This window comes from Lycorma delicatula, chromosome 12 (genome assembly GCF_047948215.1).
Source record: "Lycorma delicatula isolate Av1 chromosome 12, ASM4794821v1, whole genome shotgun sequence".
Lineage (NCBI taxonomy): Eukaryota > Metazoa > Arthropoda > Insecta > Hemiptera > Fulgoridae > Lycorma > Lycorma delicatula.
The window spans coordinates 37,976,861-38,001,183 of NC_134466.1; the positions used below are offsets into that span (position 1 = coordinate 37,976,861).

The 24,323-nt window shown below is 28.6% G+C and overlaps 1 protein-coding gene across 2 annotated transcripts in view; it reads left to right on the forward strand.

Moving 5' to 3' along the window:
• Positions 1 to 65: 65 nt before the first annotated feature.
• Ctns (lysosomal cystine transporter cystinosin) overlaps positions 66 to 24,323 on the forward strand; it is a 190,430-nt gene continuing 166,172 nt past the window's right edge. The window contains exons 1-3 of one of the 2 annotated variants that reach the window (XM_075379291.1): positions 66 to 364; positions 16,091 to 16,353; positions 21,453 to 21,521. The gene's annotated coding sequence lies outside the window, so the exon portion shown is untranslated. The remainder of the gene's footprint in view (positions 365 to 16,090; positions 16,354 to 21,452; positions 21,522 to 24,323) is intronic. The other variant, XM_075379290.1, reaches the window with a different exon arrangement.

The following is a 24,323-nucleotide window of genomic DNA, read 5'->3' on the forward strand; positions in this document are numbered from 1 at the left end:
AACTATACAAAAAAAATCGTAATATAAATTAATATTCAGTGTACAGTGATTAAAAATGTACGACTTTAAAGTAAAATAGTTTATTTGCGTAAGAACAAATTTGTTCAAATGGAACTGGTTTAAATTAATGATTTAATAAAACTGAAACTGTATTAAAGGACAAAGAACACGTGTAATTCATTATATATATTAAAAGAAACGAAAACTTCGTTTGAATTTGAGCAGGAGTAATGTGATGGTAGATAATAGAAAAAGTACCAAGTAGTACGTCGTATGTACGCTGCTTGAACAAAGTAGATTTTATTTACTTCTGTCCAACAAATGAAGCTTAGTTTACTCAAATTAGAAAGGAAACGTTTTGCGGGTGAATAAGTTTAAATTTTTTTAAAGTAACGTTAACTAGCTGATAATTTTATCACAATAATAAAATAAATAATTAACTATATATCGGTAACTGGATTATTTTCCATAATTTATTTTAGTTGTATCTAAAATTTTTGAATCAAAAATTCCAGCAGCTACTGCATTGCATAATTCTTAATCATTCTTAAATTAAAATCTTAATGTGCTATTCTGTTATAACCTTAACAGGTTTTAATTCATAGTAAGTTGTTATGGTTAATACAATAAAAAAATTCCATTTTATGGCTTAAATGACACTTATCAGTTAATTTACTATACTTTTGGTAGCTATTTTTATTAACATTTAAAATCATTTTAAAACCTGCTCACTTTTAGAGTACCAGAAAAAATGCTTCGTTCAGGAATTAAGGGAAATATTGTGGAACTAAGGAATTAGTGGACTTTGGTGCCGTGATGTATATAACCATGATGGTTATAGTTTTTTTTTTTTGTTTTTTTTTAATCTACTCTGCCTACACCAACTCATCCTACAGCTACTTGACATTATACACTGTAAATCATAAACATGCACATTACACGTAAAAACACTTTACCTAACAAAATCATATAACGACTGATGCAAAGCATTTAGAATTTCAATCATAACTCAAGATGCATCGTAGTATTGATACATGAGTGGCTGAAGGTAATGAGTTGGGCACCAAGGTGAATTGAATTGTATAGTGCCAGTCATGATTGGTTTGTTGTTACAAATTTAACTCATTGTGGGTATCCTAAAATGGTCCTGAGGGACCTGGAAGACTACTTCAGTAAAGCAGTTCCATAATGAGACTGATCCTCATAGAAACTGTAATGGCTGATTCTCATAGAAACAAAATTTCTGTTCAAACTAAATCATAGTTGAAAATCAAATCAGGTTGATTGAAGAAACCCAGTTCAAAGTACCTGACCGGAAAAATGATTAATATGATAAGTCCACAGTTCTTGATTATCAGGTAAATAAAAAAATGGAGTTAGTCAAAAAACATCTCTCTCTTATCGATAAAGCTACTGAGATAAAGTATTTAAACTAACTTTGGCTTACAGCTTAAATAGTTAGTGACGAACATACACCATATTGCTGGGTAAGGCAATGAAGCAGAAGTGTGTTGCTAGATGACGTTTCAACTATCAAGATTTCAATTGTACAAAAATGGTATGCAAAAAACTCCAAAGATATTCTAAATGTAGGATAGTTGATTGTAAGACCTTGAGTATGTAGTAGATGAACATAGCTGATCACTGTGCCAATTTTAATGCTACCAAATTTATGAAGCTATTCAACAGCTTCTGCTCTTGTCATTTTCCTCCCATTTGGATCCTTGAATTTATAGTTGCTGTTCCAAGTGGAATTAAATTGAAGTTTCTTTTCCTTAAGCTGAGATATAGGATGGTGAATGTTATTAGCATCTTGGGAAGAGGTTTTCCCTGCTGTCTTCATAATGACTAGCTACCTTAGTTAGTGGTTTGTGTCCCATGAGAGTATTCACTATTTTGTTTCCTGGAATATTTGTATGTAATTCTCCAGTAACTGATTCAATGGAATATTTTGTTGAAAGACCTGCTGCACCTACCAAGGTATGCCAATTCAATATGTTGGAAATACTTAGAAAAACTGCAAATATTGTATCTGCTTCAAGGATATGACAACTGGCTTATTCACTGGTGCTACTGTGTTCCTAGTAATCAGATTATTTATGTCCAATGGACTGCTGTTGCTGATAGGATTACCCAAACCAAAATAATTCTGACTGGGAAAATTTACATTCATTGAAGCAGTATATTAGCATTTTTTATGTATTCTTAAATCAGGTGCTTATCCCTTGCTTTTCATATATCACTAATTTATCCTGCCAATCAGCAACTGGTGGAAAGCAGCATTTCTCACTCTGGTTACTTTTTCTGGTTCTTTTCCAGAAGATTTACCCTCTCCCTTTTGGTCACTAATTAGACAGCTAGGCTGTCATGGTGACAGACATGAAAAATCAGAAATTTTGGGAGTTTCTGTGCTGTATGTTAATGAGATGTATAGGCTTGAGTTGAAATCAGAAGTTATGAATTTGTAATGCTACTCCTGAGCTATTTAACTCAACTACCCTTTATAAATGTAGCATAGAATCCGTTGTGAATGCACCATGAAACACCAGCTGGCTGTTGCTGAGAATAAGTTCATCAGTTAAAGATAATGTAATGCGACATAAATTTTTATTGAGAGTCAAACAAATAAAGAAGTTGCTTTGTTGTCCATCTACATGGAACACAACAATTTAATTCATGGATTCCTTATATCATTTGCTGATGTTCTAGTTTGTCAGTTAACTACTATTTCATTGCTTTTTGTTACTCTTAACTGTATATGGTATGAGACATTGGAGCAGGAATTTTAACTAGTTTATAACATTGGTGGTCCTTTTGTAATGATATTACCAAAATGTATAAACTGTTTAAATCTTCTATTATTTTGTTACATTTGTTTCTGAATTTTAATTAATTTTCAGTTTCTGTCAGTTTTGGTGGAATCCCTATCTATGCCCTTACCAAAAATTATACTCATTTTTCTAAATCTGTATGTCTACTTCAGTTTATTTATTCATTATTATCATTATTCTTAGCTGATTTTTTTAAATATGCATATTTCTCATAAAAGATTGGCTGTGTTTTATTAAAGTATTGCTACTATAACATAAATGTCATAAGAATATATCAAAGCAAAAAACTTCTGTTGAAATGCATTCTGAACAAGTAACTTTAATGCATTTCTCTAAGTTTAGTGGTATGGTGTATTACTTCAGAGGGTGAATGAGGATGATATGTATGAATGTAAATGAAGTGTAGTCTTGTACTGTCTCAGATCGACCATTCCTGAGATGTGTGGCTAATTGAAACCCAACCACTAAAGAACATCGATATCCATGATCTAATATTCAAATATGAATATTAATATCTAATATTCAAACTGCCTTGCGATGAACCAACCTGTTGATAATTTTTAATAACAGTTTTATTTTTCTGTGACATATGCAAAAATTCTCTCTTCTTTTCCTCTACTATAAAATTACTGACACACTTTTTATTGCTCCACAATGTTTTTCTTTTTAGTTTAAATTTTATTGGATTATAATTAATGATATTGCTACCAGAACTTATCTTGTAGTGATTAAAAAATTATTTTGTCAAATATCAAACAAATCTTATTTATTTTAAATTAGATAAAAAATGGTTTAAAAAACAGTATGTGCTGTTTATCAGTATTTAAATAATATTAAATGAAAAAAATATAATTTTTCTCTTTCTTTTATAATGTTTAGAAATAATGTGTACTGAGACAAGCTTTTTTTTTGTTGTTATTCATGGAATAGAACATCTATATGTTCCTTCTGTGTTACAATATATCTATGTGAAATAATGTGTAATTTATATATTTTAATGTGTATTTTTTTCACATGATCAATGTTGTGTTTATTTCTTTAATACTCTGTTTTTATCAAATTTATCCTGCTTATTTCATATTATTGTTCTATAATGTTGACTTCATGACATTTACTAAGTGTATGTAAAATTGAGACATTGTTAATATTCTTGAGTGCTATTTTTTATTAGAATGATAATTTGCAATGATTGATTCAGTTATTTGTATCAATGAGTGTTCAAGCCTACCCATTTGTTAGTAATGGCTAGTATGTACCAAAATTAGTATACTGTTAGCATTCAGTAAATGTATATAAATGTGTCACTATTAACATTTGATAAGTATTTTATTAAGTTTTCTTTCTTCATTACGGTTTTAGCTGACACAAGTATATATAACATCAAAAACATACAAAATATACTTACATCAAAATAAGTCATCTTATATCTAACATTTGTGTAAAAATTACATGTTTTTGTGTGAGAATTTATACTTGTGGTGCAGATAAATGTGTCAATTGTGGCTGGATTTCAAATTTTTTTATGCAAGTATTATTATTGTTTACTATGGATATGGAGAATTCTCAGAAGTTTACATTCTAGAGTTTATTATCTGCATTGATAATTGTAAGGAATTTTTTTGCTTTTGATGGAAACATGATTTTATCCACATGTCGGTATCAGTAATAGAAAACCCATTTTATGAAATATTGATTTGTTTATTATTTTGTTTAATAATATAAAATGATTAGTACTAAACCAGCGCTATAAAAAATTATTATAGAAATATTAAATTACAGGAATACAGGAAAAATTTACTTAACAAAATAAATAATTAATTTTTTTTTTTCTTCTCATACAGAAATAGTGTTTTATATGAACTTTGCAGGATCTCAAGTATTGAGTGTGAGGTTAGCAAATTTAGTCAAAATCCATTCCTGAAACAATGGTTTCAGAAAAAATAAAAATTATTAAGTAAAAACTTATATCACAAACTATCAAGAAGGAAATGATGAAGCAATAAAGTTACCATCAATTCAGTAAATATAAATTCCTGTTATATGATAAGAAAATTTCTTAAAGCTCAGCCAAATGCAGTTTTGAAATATTATCAGCTTGAGTGTCAATTAAATTGCTTAATTTCTTCAAAATAAAAAATTAATATTTTAAGTAAATAAATATGTATGAATGTAAATATTGTACATATATTTATTTGTGAATCATTTGTTTAGTTTTAATGTTTATTAAAATTTTAAAAATAAATACTGTATATAATGGAGCCAGTAAGGTTTTACATTAGCCATTATATTAATACTGCAAAATAGATTTAAATGCAAGCAAGCTTATAACATTTTTTCCTAACACCTATCTAAAGAATTATTTTTTAGTAATAGTTTAAATATAAATTCAGAGTTATTGTGATATATATGCAAATTTGAATTAGTATTTAATATCTCTGTAATAAGAAAGCATGGTGCGTTAATTTGTGCTCACATTTTTAATTTGAATGAAGTGCACTCAATGAAGTGCATTCATTCTTTAGAACGATTTATACTTCTTGATATAAATGATTTATCTAAAATTATATTTGTTTTGATAATAAAAAAAGAAAACATTTTTGGGGTTAGTGCTCTGTTAAAAAATCAAAACTCAAGAAACAGTTAAAAACGTTCAGAATTTTGAAGCTTTTCGTTGTAAAAGTTTTTGTTGTTATTAGTACACTAAATTCATGAACGTTATTTAGTTGCAATTGGCAAAAACATTTAAAAAATTCATTTGCAATAAATATAAACCAACCAAAGATGTAATAAAACATTTTCCCAGTGGGCCATGGGCCCGCCCTTTTTCTAGCATTAAAAACCTGTAATGACTATAAGTGAAATACAGTTTGGATTTTGTAAGCAGTTAAGATTGCAGAAGGTTCTTTCCTCCTTTAATGTATTTATCCAAAGATGGTCAATCAGGATGTATATATTATATATGCTTTGTTGAAAATAATAAGATATTTGACAGTATATGTCATGGCAAACTAAAGTGGCCTTAAAAGAAAGATCTGGATTACCAAGAACTTTCAACCATCTTTAATTTTCATTATAACAAGGTGACAATATGCACTGACAGATAGAGATCAGAAGAGTAAGAATTCATCTACATTATCTCTCTTCAATGCATACTCTCAGGAAACCTCAAAGAAGACATTGAAGGAGAAATAGCAGGAATTAAAGTTAATGACATTAATATTAATAATATGATACACTGTGACACGGTGATTTTAGCAAATTATATAGAGAATCTCCAGAGGTTGCTGTACACAGTGGTTGGTGGTTGAGTGTAATGATGAATATGGACTAATATTGAATATCAGGAAGATCAAATTCATAAAAATCTCAAAGAGACTTAATGATAACAAAACTTATCATAAAGGGAAATAATATTGAACAAATTAAAAAATATGCATAAATCTGAGTGCAGTTATTGATTTTTCTAACAGCTACTCCCCTGAAGTAAAAACACCATTTTTCTTCTCTATAAAACTAAGGCGTTTTCTGAACTCAGCAATCCTTGTAAATCTTCAGACATTTGAAGTGTGGGTTTTGTAGGCAAATTTTAAGAAAATCTTGGACTGACAGGGTTGAAAACATAAAGTTTTGAGAATAATGGAGAAGCAAGCAGAAACTATAGAAAAGCTTAAAGCGGGAAATGATATCTAGGTTATGTAGTTCAAGGGACAAAATTTATTATTCTATCAATGGTACGACAGTGAGATCTGAGGGAGGAGAGGAACAAGAAGAAGAGAAATATGCATAATCTGTAAGAGTGGGTTGGATGTTCAAGTCACCTGTTCTGAATGCTGTTTCTAAAATTAAGAATTCCACAAGGTTGCTTCACCTATCTTTGATGTGGCACTAGAAGAAAAAAAATATTTAAGTCTGATGTCAGTTGAACTCTTTATAATGCAATACATGACAATGTGTAGGCGTGTTTTATATATAGGGATTACAACAGATAGTTTTTGAAAATTACACTTTAATTAAAGACAGCAAGTTGTAGCATTTGGCATCAATATTTACATAATTACAAAATATTTTAAGTTTACATATTCCAGCTGATAGTGGTATTATGTTATTGTAACTTTATGATTACTATATTTTACATCTTCATTTAATTTTTTATTTTTTTGTATAATTGTAGAATTATGTACCAACTGATTATGTGGGATTCTTAGAAAGTTAAGTGTTGGTAGTTTATTAGATTTTTCCTATTACCATGTGTGGTGTTTGTTTTTTACAGTTATTATTTTGAGATTAATTGGCACAATAGTAAGTATGTATTTTAATGAAATATTTGAATTTTCAGAAAAAAAAACAAAAAATATATACATATATTATTTATATTTATTTATTATATAACTATATTTATATATTATATTATTTATATTATATGGTAATGAGTATGTGATGATATACACATTACCTTTTTAATCTTTCCTTATACTCTGAATTTTTGAAGTCAACAAACGCGTGAAGTTACCAACTAAACGCGTAATGTAATTGCCAAAAGTTGTTTTTAATCTGATCTGAATTAAAAAAAAATAAATTTCAAAGAATTGAAGAAGTGTCATTTCTACATCACTGAGCCAATTTAAAAAAAATACTATTTTATTTACATGGTTGTATACTTCTCATACATTTTCAGCTGGGAGTAGTAAAACTTTATTATTCATAATTACAGCCTTTAGGAAGAAACAGCAGTCACAATTTAATATAAAAAGGAGTTTTTTTTTAAATGTTAAGGTTTACCCCAAGATAATTGAAGATTAATTTGTTTTATTCCGTTTCATGTTAGAATATTAATTTAAAAAAAAATATCAATGACACAAGCATGATATAGATTAGAACATGGTAATGTTTTAATCACTGATAGGTATTATAAGGGTATTATGATAGGTAATGGCTGAAAGGTCACTTTTAAATGTAAATAATGGTAGCAGACATCTTTTATACAAATGATGTATATATAAAATGATATATGAATCTACTTCTTTAACACCTGACTTTACTAATGTATTATTTAAGAGTAAATGTAAATAACAGAAATGCACTACCTCTATACATAAATCAGGTTCATTTATAGTTATTCTGAACTAATGTAGCATTAATATTACACTTATTTTTCTATTAAATATACTACTTAACATATCAAATCAAAAAAATTATACTTGTATAACATATTTATTCTTTGATAAATTTCTGACAATCAAACTGTTATGTTATTTTAACATACCAAAATTTTATGATGGTGTTACTAATTTAAAGATTTGTTTAAAAATAATTAAGCAAATAAAAACTCCTTATCTGGAAAATAAAAATTTGTATTGTTGAAAATTTTTAATTTTTGTCTTTAGAAGTCATATTTAGAATATATCAACAAATATTTCTCTAATCAAAGGATAGAGCTTCTGCTTATAATTTCTAATAGCTTTGAAATAATGTTGTTCCAATGAAATTAGGTTGTTCTTTTTCATGATCCATTCTTTTCTTTATTACCAATATCATTATATGCATCCCATTCATGTCCATGTGACATATCACATAATATGCTCTTTATACTTCTCTTATATAAATTATTTTTAGTAACTATAAAAATTCCTTTTAATATCCCATTGCTATTGGCAATGAGATGATTTAATGCTGTTGAAAAGCGCAACGGCAATACTAGTTGTAAAAATTAAATTTTGAACTCCAATTGTCTTTTTCTGTACCCTTATTTATTGTATGAAGCATCTATAAACTACTTTTGACTAGAAAAATTTATATAAATTTAAGAAAATTTAAACTTAAACCAATACAAATATACATTATTACAATTTAAAAAGTATCTTGTTAAAATAGTTTGCAAATTAAAAATTAATGGCATTAATTTTTTTAAGTCAATGTAGACTACTGAGGTATCTTTGCATATGTAGATCATTCCAGTATGGCAACGAAGTTGTGTTACAAATTTTTTGGTTGTTAGGGTTTATGTTTTCTAAATTTTTAAGTTTTTATTTCTTTTTTTTTTTTGTTATTTGTTGATGTAATTGTAGAAATATGTACCAACTGATGATGTGAGATCCTGCGAAAGTCGACCATTGGTATTAGATTTTAGGTTCTATCTTACTTTGTTTGGTGGTTAAACTGTTGTTTTTTGAGTTTAATTGGCACAGCGGTCAGTACGTTGATGAATTATTTGAATTTTCAAAATGTTACATATATATGTTTTAGGTTTCAGCTGCAATAAATCCATCTACTTAAATTATTACATTTATATTTTGAGGTATACTCTATATTGAAAAGAGGATCATAAAAACAATTTTAGAACTAAGGTACTATAAGTAGTATATTTCTGGAAATAATTAATAATATTAATAATTATTCACTTCAGTGTGTGTTTTTAATAAAATATTTTAAATAACAACCATAATATATAACTGAAAATAACAATCTCCATAATTATTACATGCATAAGAAAAAAAATATATAACATGGATCTCACAACATAAATATCAGTGGGAAAGATATTTCAAATCTATTGTAAATGGTCAGTCCTGTTGTATATTAACATTAAAAAATTTTCACATAATGAATTCAGGGTTGTTATAAGGGATTATTTTTTAAACAAAACTCATTACTCTATTTAAAGAGGTTTTAATTCTTCAATTTGTCTGTATTCTGGCAAATCATTAATATTAGTATCAAGTTCATATATATTTATTATTAGTATGTAAAAATTTAATTTTTAATATTAAGATAATGGAAAACCTCTTCACTCTTTAGGATTGGGTATAATTTATTATTTCTGTGCATTTATTCTGTACATTTGTTAACTTAGTACACTAGATGTATTGCAGATTTGTTTTGTGCTCTTAGGGTACCATAATATGACAGTCTTATCTTTATATGTACTGTAATCTTGCACTATGAAGTGCTACTATTTATTATTAAACCGGAATCCAATATTCTCCAATAATAATTATTACAAAGAACTTATCATTAATGAAAAGATATTTTCAATCTATAATCTACAGAATAATTTTGTGAAGTCTTCCATTTACTTGATTAATGATTCATAATTTTATTATCTAAGCTCTTACTTATAATGATTTTAGAATTTTTATCGGAAGTAGTTTCAGTACGAAGGTTTCATTCATTGTATTGTTATTGCAATTGTTCTTATTTTTACATTTTTATTTCTGTATTTTTATTAAAATTTCTTACAATAAACCATTAATTATTTATTATTTCTATTTGAATCAGTCATTTGAGAAATCCCATAAGTCACTATTTTTCCAAAAAATGAGATTGCTGTATTTTTATTATATTCACACATAGTCACACATTCTAGCGAGTAACAACATTAGTCAGTTGCCATTTCTTCCCATTATAATGCATTTAAAATTTTGTTCACAGGAGAAACTACATTAGTCAATTGACTCTTGTGGTTTCTTAAATGAATAAGATGGCAGTTTTGTGGAAAACTGATTTTCTTTGTTATAATATAATATCTCATCAAAGTTTTATTTTTAAAAAAAAGTGTTTCCTGGTGTAATTACTCGTAAATAGAGTAGAAATAAGGTAAAAGTTGGTACAGAATTACGTAAATTTGAGAAGCAACATAAGTCAACGGAAATGGGAAGCCATTTTCCTTTACTAAAATATAAATTTTTATACTTTTTAATGTGGTAGAAATTAACATAAGGTCTAAAATAATTGTGAAATTTTTCCAGTAATTTAGTCTTATCTGTTGAAAAGATAGAAAGTTTTTTTTGATTTTTCGAAAATTATAATTGCACAACTTATGTGGTTTCTCTAATGACTGATTCATTTATAAGTCTCTTTATCATTTTGATTTATATTGTTATTTAACTTAAAGTTGCTTATTATGTGAATTCATTTATTAAATTTCACAATTATGTTTTTTTAATACAAAAAAAAAATAACAAAAATAGTTTTTGTTTTACTTTCTTATAAAACTATCATTAATTAAAAGTGAATAAGAAAATCAAGTTTTAGGTTTATACCAGTACACTAAATACATATAAATGTAAATAAATAAACTACATATGAATTATATAACTACACATAATATAATTAAAGTATGTTGAATTATTTTACATATACCCAGTGTGTATAATATTTCCGAAAAAGGGGAAGTTCCATCACACTACAAAAAGAGTGTTATAGTCATGATACCAAAGAAAGCAGGAGTAGATAAATATGAAGAATACAGAACAATTAGCTTAACTACTCATGAATCAAAAATCTTAACTAGAATTCTGTATAGAAGAATTGCGAGGATAGGGAAAGAAGTGTTAGGAGAAGACCAATTTGGTTTCAGGAAAAGTATAGGGTCAAGGGAAACAATTTTAGCACTCAGATTAATAGTAGAAGGAATATTAAAGAAAAACAAACCAACATGCATGCCATTTATAGATTTAGAAAAGGCATTTGATAACATAGACTAGAATAAAATGTTCTGCATTTAAAAAAAATTATGGTTCAAGTATAGAGATTTCTAACATTTACAGGAACCAAACTGTAACAGTAATAATCAAAGAACATAAGAAAAAAGCCGTAATAAAAAAGGGAGTCGACAAGGATGTTCCCTATCCTTGTTACTTTTATCTTTACATAGAACTAGGGGTTAATGATAAAGAACAATTTAGATCCGGAGTAACAGTGCAAGGTGGAAAGATAAAGATGCTGTGATTTACTGATGATATAGTAATTCTAGTTGGGATTAAAAAATATTTAGAAAAAACAATGATTGGCATGAATGAAGTCCTATGCAAGAACTACCACATGAAAATAAACAAGAACAAAACGAAAGTAATGAAACGTAGTAGAAATAATGTAGATGGACCACTGAATATAAAAATAGAAAGAGAAAAAATTACAGGGGTAGAAGAATTTTGTTATTTGGAAGTAGAATTACTAAAGATGGACAAAGCAGAAGCAATACAAAATGCCGAATAGCACAGGCAAAATGATCTTTCAGTCAGAAATATAATTTGCTTACATTAAAAATTAATTTAAACATCAGGAAAACATTTTTGAAAGTATATGTTTGGAGCATAGCCTTACATGGAAGTCAAATTTGGACAATTGAAGTATCTGAGAAGAAAAGATTAGAAGCTTTTAAAATGTGGTGCTGTAGGAGAATGTTAAAAATCAGATAAGTGGATAAAGTAACAAATGAAGAGGAATTGTGACAAATTGATGAAGAAAGAAGTATTTGGAAAAAATATAGTTAAAAGAAGAGACAGACTTATAGGCCACATATTAAGGCATCCTGGAATAGTTGCTTTGATATTGGAGGGACAGGTAGATGGAAAAAATTATGCAGGTAGGCAGCACTTGGAATATGTAAAACAAATTTTTAGGGATGTAGGATATATGGAGTATACTGAAATGAAACGACTGGCACTAGATAGGGAATCTTGGAGAGCTGCATCAAACCAGTTAAATGACTGAAGACAAAAAAAAAGCACAGTGTCCCATGAAGAAACGGAGAAACTTTCAGAACATCTTCTACGGGTGAAAATAATGAAAAAAGTTAATATAAACATAAGTCTGGAAATACTTTGTTTTTGAGTTATGGTTAACGAAAGATTTTGCAGATTTCTTCTAATAAAAAGAAACCCTACTGTAATTTTTGGGATCCAAATTAAGGAGTAAATATGGTGTTTCTTATTCCTGTTAAAGCTCATCAGAACTATGAACAGGGGGGTTTTGTGGTGATTGGAAGCATCACAAGGTGGGTGTCTTCCCCTACAGGGGGTTGGGATGGTGTTTCTTATGTAATTTGAGCTGGGAAATAGAATAAAATAGGTCCCAGAACTATAACTCCAGTAGTTTCTATATCTAATGTAAAACATAAAATTTGGTGTCGAAAAACAATTTATTTTTAAGTATGTAGTACAATAGCTTTGTAAAATGACTAATAAATTTGAAAGATTTACTAACAAAACTTAATAGAGAATTGAAATCTGAGAAAATTAATGTAAATATAGCCAATAAAAAGTAAATAACTTTTAAAAATCAGTTTTTATTGAAGCAAAGCAGATGAAAAATTGACAGAAGATTGCATTATTCTTTCTGTACCTAATATAAGTTAATAGACATAACAGAAATTATAAGTATCTGTGTCATAGCCCATGAATATCAAGCATAGAAAAATAAGATAAGTAAAGTAGATTGTTTTATGATATATGATGTAAAAAATGTTTCTTTTCTTTTAAAATTTATTCCTTTTTCTACACAATATCATTTTTTTAAAACATGTACAAACAATTATAGTATTTTGGAAAAGCCAAAAATCACGTCTTATAAATAAATTTACTTTTATAGAATTACAAACTAAAAATTTCTGTAATTAAAAGTAACAGATAATTTTTTTATAATAAATGAAGGTTTATCCACATTGATATGAGTAACAAAACTTAGAAATAGAAACTATGTATATTTTTCATTTTTATGAGTCTATAAAAAAGTTTGAATAATGTCCAAACTGTCCAAATTTTGTTGAGAGTGATTTTTTTTTGTATTATTGGTAAAATCTATTTGTTTTCAGGTTTATGTCACATTTATTACAGAATGAGAAATTTTTAAACCAGATATTATTCTACATCACATGTCTACAAAACATGTCACACATTTTTCATGTCTATCAACTAACTGCATTCCTGTTAGCATTACATTACAGGATACTGACACAATAAATCAATTACATTCCTTGATCTCACCATATCCAAAATTGATTATTTTTGTAATCTAAATCTAAAATATTTATCTTTTTTAGATTTAAAGTATGTTAAATGTTAAGAAAACCTTTGCAACCAACATAATTATTCACAACACAGCTAACTACTACCCACACAACTCAAACATGCGTTTTCCTTGCATATTATCTAGCCAAATTACATACATATTTGTTGGCATACTATATTGAAATATATATATATATATATATATATATATATATATATATATATATATGTTCAATAAAATATAACAAATGGTCCTAGGTAATGGCTAACAAAACACACGTATAAAAAGTATTGCTACATAAGATTAAAAAAAAATTTAAGAGACAGATAATACAGAAAAAGATTGTTTTAAAAGACTAACCAACAATCATAAACTGTCAGTTGTTTAAAATCAAAAAACAAAGTACATTAAGGTTACAAAAAACACAAAATAAAAAAAAACACTGACACATTAGTATTTAAATTAAACTGCAATAATTGTATTAAATACAAAATTTGACAAAATGAAGGTAAATTCACCGATCGATACAAAACATAATGGGACTACACAAAATAGAATCAGATTTTGCTAACAATCACAGAAACAGGACACACTTACAAAGACTAAACCTACAAATAAATTTTACACGTAGCATTTAAAATAATGATCTCAAGATACTTCAATTTGTACAAAATTCTTTACAAAAAAAAATAATGTTTCAAATAAATTTGATAAAATACAACACACATTAAGCAAACAAACACAGTTTAGATAAAATATATTGTTCAATTGTACTCTTACGGTGTTCTAAAATTTTAAGATGCGATGCTATTAATAACATTCACTGAAAAAGTCATTAACCATTAGGTTCACTGAAGAAGGAGCTGGTATTAGCTCTAAAATCTTAAGAAGAAAACTTTCTGTTAATAAGAGAAAAGTTTCAAAATATAATTTTGAAACCTGTAAAAACTGTTAAAAGACTTTTAAATCTACTTTTTGAAAGAAAAATACTGGCCAACTAAACAAAGCATATAGAAGTAACAAATACACAACAGTACTCATGAAAAGTGTCAGCATAATAATTTAGGGAATTAATATATATACACATGTCAAACTATGTTATGTTACATTCCATATTTGAAGCCACATCTTGCTACTTTTTTTGAATAAATTTTTCATGTAAATAGGTATGAATAATTAACTAAACAAATCACTACAAAAAGACGTTATCAAAATCTGACTGTTAGTGGAAATTTTTTTAAGATCATACGATGCTGTTAAAATGGGATTAGAGTGGCTAGATGTGTTGTGGATAAGTATATATTATATATATATATATCAGTTGTCAGGGGTTTCATTAATATTTTAATGTGTTTGTCGACTGCTTTAGGTATGTTAACATCAAGAAAAGTAAGTGATTTTTTTGTTTACATTTTATAGGGCTCAGTTAACTTTTTGAATGTTGTTTGATCTTGGTCACTAAAAGGCCAAGAAAATTTACTTATTTAATTTATTTCTATTCAGCTGAAAATTTTAGCTCTTTAATAATATTTCATACTCTTTTATTAACTTGATGTAGCAAAATATTAACATGATAGTATATTATTATTTTGCAGGGATGTTTGTTGTTTTTTATATGCATTTGTTTTATGCATTACAAAAGATTTCAGCTTTCTGGAAATTATCTTATTTCATTCTGGAAAAAGGGAACTCAGTAGAAGGGCATTGAGTTATTTGTAATGTTTGGTTTGATTTTAAAGTAGATTTTAAAGTAATCTTGATTTGAAACAATTTTCTTTTATATTTTATATTAGAGTTTGATTTTTCTGCTGCTGGGATTTTAGCATAGAGGTTTGTTATCTCGAATGATGATAATGCTGTTATGGAATATGTTTTTTTTTTTTTCATTTTGGGCAAGTCTTATGTATTATGCAGTATTATGTTAAATAAATTCAGTTCAGTTTGTCATTAAAAATTAGTAATAATTTTCACTGTTGTTCATCATTGATAAAATCATAGAAAAGGTTTTATATTGTAGTACTTTATTAGAAGGTGATAGTTGTTATGACCAAATTATTATAATTATTCACAGGAAAGAGAGCCAGTAGTTTGTTTTAGATCACAAACCTTATGCCATTAATTAATATCTCTATGGATTTTGTTAAATGTGATATTCACTCTTAACTGATTTTAGTTATAGATTAAACATAACTTAAGTGGAACTTTCAGAAAAATATACCGTTACCTATATAAAAAATGTCAACTTATTTTTGTTTTTCTTTTATTTATTTAATTTTTTATCATCATTGCATGGTACTGGTTTTTTGTAAAGATATATAACCTGAAGAAATTATGATATTCAAATTACTTTCACACAAAAATTCAAAAAAATTAACTGAAAATTATTCCCATATTCTTCACAATCATAGCTCATATTTGAGAGTAATTTCTGTTATTTGTAAAAATAATAATAATTTTTATTTTGGTGGTAGGTGAAGATGCATTTACATACGCATGGAGTGCCAGGCTCCCACTGGTAATCTTATCAGACTGTCATCAGTAGACTACCAGCAAAACTACCCTCTTTCTACCAGGACTAGACTTAGAACCGTTTTACACATTACTTCAAGTTTAGTCCTCCTATCTTAGCCTGAGACGGCTGCTACCTAGTTTCCATCTAGGTCAAGACTATCCAGATCGCTCAGGTCGGAGCAGTAGAGGCAGTCGGGAGACGGCGAATTTCCTATGGCAGGAGGTAAGCGCAGAAGTACCCGTGATCCATTAAAAATTGGGTTACATAGTATTCTACCTCAACATTCCACCGCTCTGTCCACGGTCTGACCAGAGTGATAAGCCTTGCGGTCCATCTTCCTCTGTTCTCGTGGTCCCAGGTCCTTGTCAGGCGAGGAACGTGCGAATCCGTTCCTTCCCGGCGATGGTCTTTCGGCCTTTGCCTGCTCATCGCCTCCTGTAGGCAGCCTGGTGCTACCTTGTCAAAAGAACAATGGATATAACGCCGGCGACCACCAGAATGACAGGCTCGGAAACCGTCCGTAGGATATACGATACGCGGAAGCGACTTGCAAAGTAGTGTGCGTTTCATCTGCGTGAACTGCCGTCGGTTTCTTCCAAATCTTAACGCTTGGGTTCACACTTCCGCCCCTATTACAGGATGGAATGCACCGTGGACATCAGCAGTCGACGTCTATTGCTCTTCGTCTTCCGCCATTCGCCATGAACCGGATGAGAGCGGTTATAGCTCTTGCGGCTTTCTCGGCGGCTCTGCGTATTGGTCAGCCGTGCTGAGTTTCCGGTTGATCATCATACTGATTACTTCGTGGCCAGCTTGTTCTCGACAACCTCATTCCCGACTCGCAAGTGGAGAAGGTTGTCATTACGCTTCTTCGTTAAAACCATAATCTCCGTCATACTGAGGGCTAGGGGCGTCCATGGTCGTCCAGTCAGGCGCTGACCCATCGCTTGACTGAGCCTCAGTTGGGCGCGATCCACGTCGCGGTCTGCAACAAGTAGCGTAACCTCGTCAGCGTACCCAAGCAAGACCGACTCTTCCGGCATCTCCAGCCTCAGCAAGCCGTTGTAGATAGCAGGGCCGAGAATCGAACCCTGCGCCCCTCATGGATCCACGCCGCCCTACCACAGTCTCAAAGATGAGATCGGTTGCTCAGGTATACGTCCACCAATCTGAGGTATAGAGGTATGTAGAACAAATGCTTCAAGGCCCGAAGCATATCGCTCCACCGTGCAAAGTTGAACGCGTTTTTCACGTCCAACATAACGAGAAGGACCACACGGCGGGAAAAATGATTGTAGTCTTCTGCTCGGCTCACTCCCTCAACAATCTTTTGGTCTGCATCTAGGGTCGACCAAACTTGTCGGAAACCGTATTCGTTGGGCGACAGGCCACTTGCCTGATTCATCGTCGCAGCTAGTCTCTATCTTAATAGCTTCTCCAATACTTTGCCAGCTGTATCAAGCACACATAATAGAAGGACAGAAATTCCAGATCTCCTCTGCCCTTGAGGATCAGCACAAGACGTGTGTTCTTCCATCTGGCACTGAAGGCCTCAGTCTCTATGCGTCTGGAGGCTAAAATATTATTAATAATAATAATAGTTTTGTTCTCATTTTTTACAAATACATATTTCTTGTAACTTGGTAACATTCTTGCACACTTAAAATAAAATAAACACTTATATACTCGTAGATATAAGTAAAATATACACACACACACACACACACCCACACACACACACACCCACACACACACACACACACACACACACACACACATATATATATATATATATATATATAAATAAAAGAAGATTACCTAACACATTCTTGATTTATTACGATTTTTGGATTGTTAAAGAATGAGAACTTGGTACCCAAGGAAATTCTTTATGGGAGTTGCCACCTTATAAGTGAACAAATGTGAAAATTAAAATTATTGTTTACTCCAGGTGGTATTATAATATGCAACTTTTCGAAAGAGAGAAAAAAATAGAAATAATAATGGTGTAAAATTATTCATGGTGTGCGCTATGATGATTTGGATTTCTGAATTTGTATTTAGTTACTTTATTAATTTTAATGAATTTACTTTATTGTTTGTTTGTTTGTTTTTTTACGGACATCGACTGCTAGGGTCATTAGCCCTAGCTAATACTTTACTTTACTTTATTATATTTGTCTACCTTATACTTAATTATCATATTTATATTCAGAATATATTTTATTTATACTTATAATACATCTAATTCTTGGTAAATTAGCTTATTTTTGAAAAGAAACTTTCAATAAAATCCTTTTTCAGAAGTCACTTTTTAATGCTGATTTAAATTTTTTAATTACTTGATTGATTACACTGATAAATATAATTTTTGTTTCCTAACCTGTGATACATAATTTAATCTGTTTTTTGATGCTGAAAACGAATATGAACTCAAAATCTTTTTATCACCCACCATTTTTGAAAAATTTTTAAATTTTAATTAAAGGTTTTATTTTCATTTTTCAACGTATATTTAGCATTTTAAGCTCCTATACTGTATTTTGTTAGCTCAGTTTAGTATTGTTTAACTTTGTTAACATAATTTGTAAGCTATAAATAAACAATACTAGATAAAGAATTAAATCATATCATAATCACATATTATGACATCATATCTAATATTCAAGAATGAGCCTTCATGGACAAGATTAATCATGTCTGTGCAGGTCAAAACATGTAGCTGAAAACAATGAGTTTTATTCAGCCTTATTGCTGTCTAAAGTTTGTTAACAGTGCAGTATCATAATGCCTTGAAATTGTGTAAATGATGTGGATGTCTTTTGTTATGTATGTGATGAGTTTACTGTAAAATAAAATAGAAAAAACATTACACCTTTAATTAAAAAAGCATATCATTTGTAATTTCAGTGTAAAATTAGTGATCAAGATTAGACGTGGTCTCCTCATATAGTATGCACTAATTATTCTGTATATTAAAGAGGATGGCTGAAAAGTACACGGAAGGCTTTGACATTTGGTGTACCTATGGTTTGGCGTGAACCAAAGGATCATATGTAACCTATTGTTACTTTTGTTTAACAAGTGTATCTGAAATTTCGAAAAAATCTAAACATACTGTAAAGTATCCTTCATTGTAATCTGCAATCAGGCCTGTACCTCACAGTAAAATTATTCCGGTTCCTGAGCCACCTGTGAATGTATGTTTCGAAAGCAGCGATGAAAAATCAGGCGTATTGAAGAAGACAACAATGATTTTTATTTTGAATTATCTTTCAGTAAGCCACATCTTATATCACAAGGTGAATTAAATGACTTGGTTAGGGAATTAAATTTATCAAAAAATCAAGCTGAAATGTTAGGATCAGGACTGCAAGGTTGGAATCTATTTCAAAAAAATACAAAAAGTTCGGGCTTTTGAGGCCGACAGAAAGAACTTTCTCAGTACTTTATTGATGAAAATAATTTTGTTTATTGCACAAATATTGATGAGCTTATGTTGCACTTAGACAAGTTCATAAACCTGAGAACTGGCGCCTTTTCATAGATTCCTCTAAGTATTGTTTAAAAGTGGTTCTACTACACAACGGTAACAAATATCCTTCGATATTTGTTACCGCTTATGTTATTAATTTTAAATAGACGTACGATGTGATGAAAGACGTTCTTGAAAAAATAAATTATAAAAACATAGTAATGTATGCAAAAAAGCAATTCAAGAAATGGTATCCCACTTAGAGAAACTCTGAAAATTTTTTTTTTTGGTCTATCAGTGTTATTCATTAGACGAATGTTTGTTATTGTTATATATTTTTTTACATATGGTTATTGTTTTATAAATGCAGTGTTTGTTTTTATTGCCTACTCTTATTTAAATAAAAATAAAAACATAAAAATAAAACAAACTATTAAAAAAATAATAAAACCAGTAACATTAGAGTTAAAAAAAAATAAATTTATTAAATTGTACTTTCTAGAGTCGATGCCAAATAAAGCATTAAGTAGTTTTTAATTAGGCTTTGACTACAAATTTAAAGAAGAATGTATATATATGTATATTAGTTGTTTTTAGTAGTTTTAAATCTCTTTAAATATGTTTTACAACGGATAATATTTAACGAAATTCCATTACTGGTGATTTCAAAATTGTCTCCTCCTCATGGTAAAAACGAGAAAAAAAATTATTGGATGATAGTTTTTATAATTTATGAAAGTAATTCATTGCAAAAATTTTAATAACAATAGTAATAAGGGATATTTTTTTATAGCTATGTAAATCAAATTGATTATTATTTCATCATGTTAAACACAAACTGAAGAAAAAATTTATCTGTTCAGTTATGCACTGATTAATCTTTTGTTTTTTGCGATGAACTTTATCCAAGAAGTATGATGTAACAAAAGGCATTTAAATAGACTGATGTAATTTTAGTATGGAGTAGACTAATGTTGAAGTAAAACAACGTTTGTTGTGATATGAAATGATTTTTTTTTTTACTATTTTTAGTTTAAATATACGTGGTCATTTACTTAGATCTGATAGTTTTGTTGTAATTAAATATTTACTATGCTTTTTAATACAGCACTATTGTTTTTATTTTTATCTATACATTACTTTAGTATAACCAATATTATTTTTACTTCCTTGTACAAAGTGAAGGAAGTACTGTCATTGCAAAAAATTTTGGTCTTCAGATTTCTTCGATAATATCCATTTTGTCATCCTTGAATTCATTTTGACTAGTTTCTGCCTGACGACTGTACATAGATGTACGTATGTATGTACATGTACTATCTTGCATAACGCAACAATGATTCGCCGTAGTATGTTGAAATTTTGGATTTAAAACTGTTGTAACATCTAGTTGTGCATCTCCCCTTTTGATTGAAATCTACTGAATTAAAAGTGTCCAAAAAGCCCAAAATCCAAGAAAATTTGGATTTTGGACTTTTTCTTAACTGTAGTAATGCCCTCATTGAGAGTTTTTCAACGATATATCATAAGTGATACTTATTTTCATTGTTTAGAGAGTTATAGCCAAATGAAATCTTAATTAATGAAATATTTGAATCTTAGAAGGCACATCGGTTTGAATCAGACTTCATCTTCTTTTTTATATTTTTAACTTTTTTTAATTTAATTAAAAATTTTTTTTTTTTTTTTTTTATTAAACATATTGATTTATTAATAAATTATTAACCCGTGATTATAAAAAAAAAACTTAAGATAAAAAAAAAATTATTATTGAAATAAAATTAATTTTATGTACTTTTAAAAATGTTAAATGTAATAATTAATTTTGTTTATTTGTTTTTTGTAGGCATTATGTATGGGGCCAGTCTCCGGGGCGCGAGTAGCAGCGTCTCGGCCTTTCATGCGGAGGTCCCAGGTTCGTATACCGGTCAGGCATGACATTTTCACACGCTATAAAAATTGTGTTTCATCTCATACTCTGAAGTATAATACATAACCGTGGTCCTCCAGGACCACCGTTATGGTATATCTATAGGCATTAAATATATGTATATGTAATAGATTTGGTGAAACGTCTGATCTGGTGAATTTATATAATCATATAATTTTTGGATATTTCTATTTAATTGTTTTGGAATTTCTGTTTAATTTTATCTATATTAAAGTTAACTAGAGTAATTGACCCTCACAAGAACAACATATACACTGAGACACACATGCCTGATCTTTAATAAATTGCAATAAAATTCTTATCTTTTAGTTCATTACTCTTCTGATATTGTCGGACAATATTTCTCCCTCAGAGTTGATCATCATTTTGTTTATTTGTATTTTGTTGCTGATCATTTAATCACTCTTTGGTTTGATATAATTCTTCTGATCTTAATTTGTGTACACGTTCTCTAGTTTTCAAATTTTTCTCTCTTTATATTCATCATCCTCTCTTAATTTTTTTATTCTTTCCTTGGTTGTAATATTTTCTTTCTCTTTATATTTATCATCTTCTCTTAATTTTTTTTATTCCTCCCTTGTTCTTAACATTTTCTTCCCCTTCATATTCATCTTCTTGTCGTTTTTTGAGATATATTTCTTCATGTTACCTTTCTTTTTCTGTATGATTGTTTCTTTTTCATTTTTGATTATTCACTAAATAATCTAATAATAAAAACTGAATATTTTATACCGTTAGGTTGAAATTAATATTTGTAATCAGTATACAGGAGTTCGGTAAACAGAATAGTTCAGTAATTATTAACTTTTATTTATACGACATACCAGAAATCTGAAACTTTTGTTAATCAGCAACTCACGAAGATACGAATAAACTCATCAAGTAATATAAGTAATAAATGGACTTTACTCTATCCTAATATTTCATGTAAGATTGTTGTATTTATAATTATATAAATATTTGATGTTAATAAGAACTAATATTTCTGCAATTGTGTAACTGTCCACATTTTTAAAGAACTGGAGGATCATATCTCATTTTCAAATGAATTAAGTTTAAATGAAGTACAACAAAAAATGTGTATATGTAATTTAATAGTTGTACAAGGAAGTCATGTGGTGTCCACATCAGATTTTTATGTTATGCATTACAATGCTTAATACAAAACTTCACAGCCTTCATGGCAAAATGGCAGTGTCTGGCCCTCAAACAAAGTTGTGGATTCAAATCCTCAGTCAGACGTGGCATTTTTCATATAATAAAATCATCCTTCATAACCAGTAATGTATCTGGGTCTACTACCTGCACACCTATTACAAAGAATAAATAATTTTTTCCCCCTGTCTGTTTATATCATAAAATATAGCTCAATTTTTTATAGGAGCTGTGAAGATACATTTTTTATTTCGCGAGAAATTATATGACAGATAAAATATTATTGTTATTAAAACCTATGTGTGTATGTATTTGTTGGAATTCTATATAACTTTATATCTGTATATGTATTATGAAAACCAATATATAATCATGAAATTTAGTTTGATAGTTTGTATATTATAGAGAACTGTTTCTATTAAAAAGAAATTAATTAATTGGAAAAACAATGAATGAAGAAGTGGAAAAATACTAAGAAACTTTTACATTTAAAAAGGGATAGGATTTTACAAAACATTCTATATGTTTATGTTTATTATTTTATAAAAATAATAATAATGAAAATCATGCATTACTTTATTAAACAATTTTGGAAAAAGAAAAATCAATTTCAGCTTGTAAAGAAATGAAAGTTAGACAATTTAAAAGTTGTTTTAAATTATTATTTTTTTCTAAATCATGTATAATCGGAATTGGGAAATGTTCAATATTTATTACAGAGATAAGGGATAAAAAACCTTCCCCCAAAAATACTTTATGTTTTTTTAAAATGTTAATCTTATTTTACGCTGCAGTTTTATTTTTATTTAAGTATGATTAGGTCAACAAAAACTACAACTCAGATATAAAAAATATCACTACACAAACTGTATCTTGATAAAAATGTGTATATGTAACCAAAATTAAAGTGTGATTTAGGGACACAGATAATGAGTTTGAATATTCTGGAATATTACATTATGTACTACTTCTTACACCAACTTTTTTAACTAACTTTCTTAAATTTTCACATGAAAGTATTCTGAATATACGAACAACATCAGGATATCATTTTGTTGTAATAATCTAACATTTATCAATAATGATGTCATAATAACTGATAACTGGAATGGGATCAAGACATGTACGTATCTACATAAACAGCCTATTAATTTGTCATTAATTTTTTAATAAAATTTTTAAAACCAGAAATCAGAATCACTGCAGTCTGAATTAATTCTTTTAACCTTTTTTTTTTTTTTACTTAGAATTTTACAAACTAATTTTTTTCTAAACTCTACAACCAGAGTAAGTTGAACGCATAAGAAAATCAATTTCATTTGGAATAAGCTGTAAATCTTCTTTTGCTTTATGAAGATGATAATTTTTTACCAAATAAACAAAATAAAAACTTAATCAAAACCATCAAAATAGAATTTATTTATGTTTACAAAATTAGAAATAATGTTACAACTTCTGCTACCTTCTGACTATTTTTATCAACCAAATGAAAACTTACATCTAAAAAAATAAGGATGAAAAGAAATTGAAGTTTATGACCAGTGTTCACTCAAGTTCATTGAAAATATATACAGTAAACCTTAAATAAATGACAAGTTATTAGGGTATTTC